Raw genomic sequence first — 9,794 nt, 5'->3', positions numbered from 1 at the left:
AGATTTTTCTTTCATGGTTTTTGTTTGCTCTTAGCGTTGCCTTTGAAGAGTTTATCTTTATTCTATAAATGAGGTATAATGTTCTTCAGCAACAAGAGTAAAAGAAAACCTGAACTCTTGGTCTGCACCACACTAATTAATCCTCCTGGCAAAGGGTCTCTTGCTGGTCACACCTTCATAATCTCTCTATGGGAGGATCTCAGGAATGGCGGTTTGATTGGGGATGGTTAGAGTTCATGCAGAGAACTTGTCTTCGAGCCAAAGGAACACAGTGGATATTAGTCAGGGAGTAGGATCCTGTGGGTAGATGCTCTTGGAGATTATAAGGCTAATCAGAGCCCTCCAAATCCCCACTGCCCAAGAATCCAATGGCCTAAGGCTCAGGGTGGTCATCAGAGAGCTGTTCTCTTTACTCACGTTCTTAAATGCCTTTACATTTGCCTATTTTGTGAAATGTATCTCAAATAATATTTGTACAATCCTTCAGGTCAATTGCTCCAAAATGAGAGGATCTAGGAAGTGCTGGGAGGAGGGAGGGAGAACTAATGAAGGAAACACTTTCATTAATGTCACATATATGTGAAATTACCTATGCCAATGGCGACATCATACACAGGGAAGGGAAGGGAGTAGGGAGGGAGCTGGGGGTGGAGGGAGCTCACCAAGTGCTATGTGTATTTATGTTCCTACCGCTCTGCATGTTAGGACCGAAGACTACAATGCACCAATAAAAGTGTACTCAAGTGTATATTATAATATATAATATCAGTACATCTGATTATATACAATTACTCACAATAATAAGTGAATTAAAACTATTCAGAAATGCGTGGTGGGAATAAAAAAGCAAGAGCTGGAGATTTTGTTTTGTTGTTTTTCTGTATAAATAGAAAACAATGACTTGAGCATGACCTAGAGATTGAAAAATTAATTTTATCTCTGTTACTGGATTACCCATTTTTATTTTGGGTTCACTGCCCTTTTTTCCCTTTTGTCCTTCTGGCAGGAAGACAAAAGGACAAACTATGAATTTAGAACTATGGGGCCAGTGGGGACTAGGGACTCTTTGTGGGCAACAGCATTTATGTGTATGAAATTCAGTAGTCCTGAAAACTGATTTAAAGAAACAACCATGGTCACCATGTGAAAGTTATTAGGTAGCATCAAGTTTTGTTTTTATTTTGTTTGCTTTGCTTTTATGCTTAGTTGTGTTTAGAGAAGTATAAAATACTTTGTGAAAAATGGTAGTTGTTACATTCTTTATGTTAGGAATGCATTGTCATATTATCTCAATCTTTCTTTGCTTTGTATTTTGAAATATTTGCAGGGGGGCTTGTAAGAGAAGAACACAATGTGTTAGTCAGATAAAATTCTCCTTAGACATCCATCTTAGGCTCACACTTAGCTCCAGCCAGGGAGGAGGGACCAATGTTGAGCAGGATGTCAGGCACTTGCTGGGCACACCCTGTGGTCATTTGGTAATTCCACTCTGACAGCAGCTCTGACCAAAAGCTTTGGGCCATCTTTGTCTCCTCCCTTTATCTGACATCCTGTAGTCAATGTATCAATAAACCCTACTGTAATTACCTCAAAGTACAACACTTTCACAAACATCTTATTCCAAGCTGCCACCATTTTCCATATGATGGTGATTGCAGCCACCTCTGGTTGCCCTTCTCTCTGGGAGTCTATTATGAGGCCACAATGACTTGTTTCTTGTTTGCATTATCCCTCAGACTTCACTCATTCCCTCTCATCTCTCTCACTCCCCTCCAGCAACTGACCACATTGCTCACCCTTAAAACAAATGCTCTGGCCTCTGGGCCTCTGCACCAGCCATTCTCTAGAAGGTTGTGCCCCCAGGTTTCCAGAAATTTGTTCCCTCAACTCCACTAGGTCTTTGCTGGAAGATTATTTACCTCCTCCCCAACTCTCCGTACACTTTTCTCTAGAGCACATTAACTACCTAACATGCTAGCATTTATTTTTGATCTTGTTTATTGTTTATCTTCTCCCTCCTCCACTAGAATGTTCTTTTGTTTTTCTTTCAACAGCCAAAGCTACACTCTGTAGACCAAATCTGGTACGTAGTAGATACTCAACTAACATTTACAGAATAAATCAATGAAGCCAGAGTGGGACCACTGAAAGCCTGGGAGAGCGGGCCAGGAGGACAGGAGGGAGGCTTTTTTTGCAATCATCCTGCCCAGATAAGTGTGTGAGACTGAGCCATCCTTTACAGAGATGCCAAAAATAAAATCTACTGAGACTATGTCTTGAGAAGTTACACAGGGAAGAGCTATTCTGGAATGAGTGCTCTTCCTCCAACTGAATGGCACTTCCTAGTGTAGGAATGCAGGAAGAAAAGTCTTCCCCAGCCTGAGGTTTTAGTTAAGGAATCCCTTTCCAATATTAGAGTTAAGGGAATATTATATAAGGTTAGGATAAAAAGGTAGCAGGTTGTGTAAGCAATGAATTGAATAAATGGGCAAACTTCTTACTTCTCTTATAACCTGCTTAAGACCCTGGCTGAGGTACAGGAGATAAGTGTCAAGAGATAGCCATTTGTCCAAGCAGAGGAGATAGCCATTTGTTTCAGACAGGGGTGAAAGAATGTTAGGAGCTGTAAAAGTTTATCTGATGGGAAACATTTGCCAGCTAGGGGCGGCTCCTGAAGCACGGGTGCACATCCCCCCATAGGGAAGACAAAGGAGACCCTTGGCGGGCAATGACCTAGGGAGGCAGCTCTGTGAAACCATTTGCTGTAATTCAAATGGATGTGTGATTGCTTTAAACTTAGTGGTTGTACCTGTTTACCAGTTTAATTGATTGGATGTATCTTTCGTGGGCTTCTCTTTGGCGGGCTCTGGTGTGTGTGCCCACCCCCTACTCCGGCTATAAAGTTAGAGGGAACCAGAGGCTAGGGGCCGCCAGACTGCAACTGACTCCCCCTCCCCACGGATGAGTGCCATCGATCCGGGAAAGGCCCCTTGCCGGCAAAGAACACGCTGCAGCAATAAACCCTGCTTGGAATTACATCCCTTGTGTATTCTCTGTTATTTGGGAAGGTGGGCAAATCTCGAACTCTTCACTAGGTATTGTTTGTTCTTCCCAGCTGGTATCCAAGTCCAGAAGTCCTGTTCCACATTTGCTTCAAAAGGTGAGAGGGAGTAAAATTGAGAATATGAAAAGGATGTGGCCAAACTGACCAAAAGCAATTGTAGAGCGCATCCTCAAGACAGGGTCGAGGTGGGTGAATAACACCATGAGAAACCAGGATGTCCTAGAAGCATGAAAGCCTATTTCATCTTGGGTGGGATCAAAGCTGTTTGAAGGAGAGATGTCAAAGGAAACAGGCTCATATTGTGACAAGCACTTTCATGGTGAGTGACTGTCTACAGGCTGAGGATGAGACTGGAGGAAAGATCCAAAGAATACACAAGACAAGAACTTTCTTTTATGGCAAAAGATATGAAATTCTGGGGATATGAGTAACTAATAGGAGAGTGCACACATATCTCCCATATAGGGGCTAAGTTCCCCACTAAGACACAGGGCTGTGGCTCCTGCCATTTGATTAGAACAAGTGTCTGCATCCTCCTGTGGATCCAAAACCCTCTTGGTTCCCCTCTCGTCTGTCTTGTGAGGCATCTGGTGAAGGGCTTGACTGCTCACCAGGAACAAGCAAATCGGGACAGTCTCATCTGCATCCGGTGACTTCTCTGTGAATTGCAGTCATTTTTTCAGGCACTCCTCTTGGGGAGACCAAGCTCTGCCCTTGCACAATACTGTCTCTTCAGCCTTTACACTTGTCCACAAGGAAGTCAGAGTTATTTCTATTTTACAGGTGACCCTCTGTCAGGTCAAGCATGGACTGGAAACCCCCATTTGTCTAATTATACAGCTTAAGCTCTTTTAGTCACACCCTCCAGGACTTCCTCCGGGTCTTTGTATAAATAGGTTTCACTTTAGTCTCTTAATTAAAATTCCTTTTGAAAATGTCAGTTTTGCCCCCATTGAACTTGGGGACTTTTTTCTTTTTAATGTCAGTATATTGAAGGGCAAGTGTTGACATTTTGGATGAGTGAACATGTAGACGGAGATGTCTGATGGGTGGAGGGGCAGCTAATAGTGGCCATTGCCTCTCAGGGGCAAACAAGAAAAGCATTTAAAAGTACTTGCATGACCAGAAAGCACACATTCACTAGAAAGATCTCAAGATACTATTGTCCAACATTCAGTTCCTCTTAAATTCTACATTCAACCTGCCTTTTTAATTTTTGGGGACTGAGGATTGAACCAAGTGTCATTCTACCTCTGAGCTACACCTCTAGCTCTATTTATTTTTTATTTTGAAACAGGATCTTGCTAAGTGTGTGCCACCTTACCCAAATTGCTCCTAAAGCTAGTGTCAATAATTTATATTATTCTTAATCTTAAGCAAAAAACAAACATTTTGTAAGTAGAGCCCCAAGTTTTTAGTTAAGATAAAATTCTGATGAGATGAAATCTGATTTCAAATGAACACTAGTCAAGCCTTTGAAACTATGGCCATTTTGAAAGTCTTGCACCAAACTACTTGGTTCCCTTTATTTAGGTGCCATTTGCCCAGAAAAGTAGGTGAACTTGGACCACAGAACTTTTTTTCACACTCATGTTGCAAAATTTCTTGGTGAATTTTATCCTGCTGGTTGAGATCATGTTCCCTGGAAACAAAAATCTAAGCAATGGCAAAACTCACTACACAGATGAAACAACCCCCATTTGAAATTCAAAGCAGCTTCCTGATAGCTGCTTTTCTTCAACCAGTACTTCTTCCTGCTGAAAACAGACAGCAGGGAAGCAGACACAGGCATGTGCTCTAGCTAACTAAATATGCACATGTGTACCACCTGGCTTTTGTTTCTATAAACTGAAACCCCTTCTGTGGGACCAAAAAGAAGCAATTTAGCTGCTTCTCCCCAGTTTGATCAAACTGCATAGAAGTCCTTATTCCTTATTCCATTATTTTCCATTTCTTATGTGCAGCTGAATCAAGCTAGCCAGGATCCAGGGAGGTTTCTTTGGCTTGTCTGCCAGTAACATAGCCAACTGCTGGATGCTACCTAGAACTAACCACCAAATATAGAATAGTGGTTGCTCAGGGACAGTCACCTTGTCCTCAATGTTCCAAAGACAGATTTCTTTTCATCTGAGATCATGGTCCTATTTAGTACTCCTTCAACAAGAACTAGCTATCCTCTCTTTAACCACAGCTCTGTCCTGAGGTATGTAGGGTTGGATCCTGGGAATTTCTTATTTCTCGGGAGCCCTACGCCCACCTCCTTTCTGATCCCCAGTCAGATATAGAAAGTAGCTGGTTATACATGTTTGAAACTCTCTGATTCTAGACACTGCTATGCAATTGGATATATATTTTAGGTAGAAAAGTCTTTCACTCTGTCCCTAAAATCACACCACACCCAAGGCTGATGGTCTTGGAGATGGGTCCGGAAGGAGGGAGCCGCCATGGCACCTGCACTGCCTCTGCTCTTCACATGCATCCCTCATCCTCTCCACCTACACCACGACTGATATATGACACCCCCAGAGCCCTGCTCTCTCTCGCTTCCCTGTCCCTATTTTTCACCTCAGCAAAGAGATCTTCCACCTCCCCTGCATAAAACATATGCTCAGGGACACTTCTGGAGGGAATTGACTCAGGCAGGTCATTCCTCACTCTTCTCACATATTAATAGCAGGCACAGAAAGAGAGGCCTGCTCCCTGATGCCAAAGGATCCACTAAGCTTAGAGCTGCCAAAGGGCAACTTTACAAATATGTAGAGCAAGCCAGTGGAGCATGGACTCTCCCAAAAAGGAAGCAGAGCAGAGATGGGAAGAGACAGATCCCTGGTGATGGCCAAGTCAGGCCAGCTGTTCTGAACACCAACCCAATCTTAGGACTTCAGTTTCATTGTTTGTCTGCTTTTGGTGCTAGAGATTGAACCCAGGGGTAGTCTACCTCTGAATTATGCCCCCAGCCCATTTTACTTTTTATTTGGAAACAGGGTATCACTAAGTTGCTGGGGGCCTCACTAAGTTACTGAGGCTGCTGTGAACCTGTAATCCTCCAGACTCAGCGTCCTAAATACTAGGATTACAGACATGTGCTACCACACCCAGCTGTAACTTCAACTTAAAGCAAATAAGTAATGACTTTTTTCTACTTCTCTGCTTTGCCTTGAATTTCTACCACTTTCAATAAAACATCCTTGACTAATATAACAAGAGAAAAAGTGTTTATGGCATGAACTATGTATGGCGTTAGCCAAAGTAAACTTTTACATGTATACTCTACTAACTTTTAAGTATTGAGAAGCTCATTGCTAGAAAGCATACCTCTGTGTAAATGACACAGTTACCACAACTCAGAAATGTGCATAGCTATTCTGATCTGGGCTTTAGGCAGGACAGAATGCCTGTTCTTAGTGGGCATTTAGGTTAAGGAGTAACCCAAAGAACTACCCTTTCTTATAACAGTACACTGAGAAGCAAAGACACTTCTGTTCTCCAAACAATGAGCATCAGGGAGCCTGCATTGGCAGATGCTGTGTGTGTGTATGTGTGTGTGTGTGTGTGTGTGTGTGTGTGTGTGTGTGTGTGTGTGTTTGAAAGAAAGGGAGAGAGAAAGAAAGAAAGAAAGAAAGAAAGAAAGAAAGAAAGAAAGAAAGAAAGAAAGACTAAGCATTTGAGCCAAGTGTAGAGAACCTTGTGGATGTGGTCCATGCAATAGTTTCATTGACTAGCAGTCACAGTCAGTACAATTTCTGGCCTGAACTTGGAACATTAAAAACAGATGACTTATTGCCCTTGAAGATTATGTTAAAAGAGCAAAAGAGAGATATTGATCCTTTGGTTACAGTACTTGTATAGTCATATGACCTCTGAAGATCATCACATGTGACTCTGATTTGCTATTACAAAAATGAGTAGAAATAAAACCCCACTTGAACGTGGTAGCAAGAAAGCTGAAAGGTGAACTAAGATGTATAACCAAGGTGAGATTTGAAGATGGCTGACACCATCTCTAATAAAGCCCTGATCAGAATAGCCATGCACATTTCTGTAGGACTTTCCAGTCACTGACTAAAGCTCAGTGATGGCAGATAGGCCAGCCATTCATAATGGTTCTACCCTTATGATTTAAACACCTGTTAACCTGCCCCCTCATAACATCATCACATTGAGGGATAAGATTTCAACATATGAATTTGTGGGGACACATTCAGGCCATAGCATCCAGATAGATGTTAACTTTAAAAAAAAATGAATGACACATGAATTGTTCTCTAGAGTAATGTAAGTAAATTTTTGTCTATAAATAGATAAGTGAGCCGGGCATGGTGGTGCACACTTGTAATCCCCGCGCTTGGGAGGCAGAGACAGGAGGATCGCACAGGTTCGAAGCCAGCCACGTGTGCTGTCTTAGGAGACCCTGTTTCCAAATAAAAATGTAAAAATAGGTCTGGGAGTGTAGCCTGGAGGTAGAAGGGCTTCCAGGAACCCCAGTACCAACAAAAAAAAAAATAGATAAGTGATTTTCAGTAGAAGAATTGGATTAGCTCCCTAATGAGGAGAAACACTGGAGAAATGATTTTCTTTCAGCCATGGGAGACTGTTACAGTTTTGTGTTTGCTGTGGGGTTTTTTCCTCAGCCAAATATAGAAATAAAGAGCTAGTAAAATCAGTTGCAAAGCTAAAGTAGGATTTATTAGAAGCAGAAGAAAGAACACACTGTACAGAAAAGATGCACCAGAGTGCTCCAGTGAGATGCCACTGCCCCCCTGGACTCCGAGTCTTATATTTAGGTCTTGTTTTCTTATCTTTACAAGAATGGCCAGTCTGGCCTGACATCACTGAGCTTAGTCAGTGACTGCGTGAGGGGATACATGGTGTCTTTCAGCTCCCCTTTAAGTCTTGGGGTCTGTAACTTTCTAGATCTCAATGTCAACTTATCTCATTGCCATGCCAGCAGCTTGCTGGACCCAATCAGCTCAGAGCAATACTTTCACCCAATGTCCTAAAAAAAAGAAAGCTACCCAGACAAACTCAATCTTTCATTATCTCAAAAAAGAAAACACTAATAATTAAAATTATTAATTTTAATAACATACTAATTATAAATATAAAAATATCAGTAGCCTATCAACATGATAAAATGTTCAGCTAATCTCACAAAATTTAAAGGATATTCTATTTGAAAAAAGACATTGTTACAGAATAATCCAGTTGTAGTGAATGAGAACTGGCCTGAAGATATCATGAAACCAAAGAAAGAGGCAGACAGATCCAGAATTGCACAGAATGCAATTCTGAGGAACATGCAGATGGAAGATGGTCCTGGGAGAAGCAAGACCAGGGAGTCCCACAATTAGGGTCAGAAGGATAGGTATATGTACTGGTCAGGACAAATGTGACTTTATCCAAACTGAAATATGACTAATTTATCTCAAATTAGTATCAAAGTCTTCAGGCACATCCCTGGTGCTGATGGCACTGATGTCTAAGGGTAAGGCTTCACAATTCGTTCTAATGGTTTGCTTAACAGTGTGCTGAGAAACCAACCACAGTTCCTCAGAGCAATCATGATGGGTATAGTTCAAGATGGCTGTAGTCAGGTTAAAAGTTGAATCTATGTTTCAAAAACGGAGGATCTTCATCAAATAAGTGACCTGAGAGTTCTCGGATGAAACATAAAAATGGTTTTATAACACAGGCTCAGCCTCTGAGGAAAACTTAAGTTTGAATGGCTTTGGATGGCACAACCCAGGGACCCACCAGCTGGGCTGCACTGGACTTCATTTTTCTTTAGGTCTGGCAAAGTTACCAAAAGCCCAAAAATGTAGTAATAAAACAGTAGCTAGCTGAGCTACCAAAACCTCCAGAAAATATAAAAACAGAACCCTGGGAATGCAAAGGATAAGAATAAAAATTAATGTTTAATCTATTCCATTTATAATCATCTTGGTATAATGGCTTTAATATGTTTTGTAAACTCTACAATATTTTGTGTTTTGTGTGTGTCCCTTATGAGACTTGGAACATTTGTAATTCTTGATTTTAATTAAATTTTAAAAAGCCTTTTATTAAATTTATTAAATGTTAAATGTTTGAAAAAAATCCAATTGGCTAAACTCACAAGATATTTTCATTACTTTTATAAGTATTGTGCAATCATTTAGAAAAATGTTTTCTTAAGACTGTCAGTTGATTAACAAACTTAAAATATCAATTAATTAAACATTAAAGTATTTGAACATTCAAACATCAAAGAACATACTTTCTTTATACACTGAAGCTCCTAGAACATTAAAAAAAACTAAACTTTCTTCTGCTCTGAGTTTCATGGCTGTTAGTAACATTAGATTCATTTTCAGTTAAGGTGACCTAATTATAATAGATTATTTGATTCAATAAAAACTTATTGAATGTATTTTGTGGATCACATCCAAAATGCTGACTGTAAAACCCCTACCCCCAAATATTTGCTCTTTTGACCAAAAAAAAAAAAAATATATATATATATATATATATATATATATATATATATATATATTTATTTACTTACTTACTTAATTATTTTGGTACTTGAGATTGAACCCAGGGGTGTTCTACCTCCCATGCCCACCACTTTCATTTTTTATTTTGAAACAGAAACTCAATGAGTTGCTGAGAATCTTACTAAGTTGCTAAGGCTGACCTCAAACCTGTGATTCTCCTGTTCCAGCCTTCCAAGTACTAGAATTACAGGCAT

The sequence above is a fragment of the Muscardinus avellanarius genome (genome assembly GCF_963383645.1).
Source record: "Muscardinus avellanarius genome assembly, chromosome: 8".
Classification (NCBI taxonomy): Eukaryota; Metazoa; Chordata; class Mammalia; order Rodentia; family Gliridae; genus Muscardinus; species Muscardinus avellanarius.
This window is presented reverse-complemented; position numbering follows the sequence as displayed.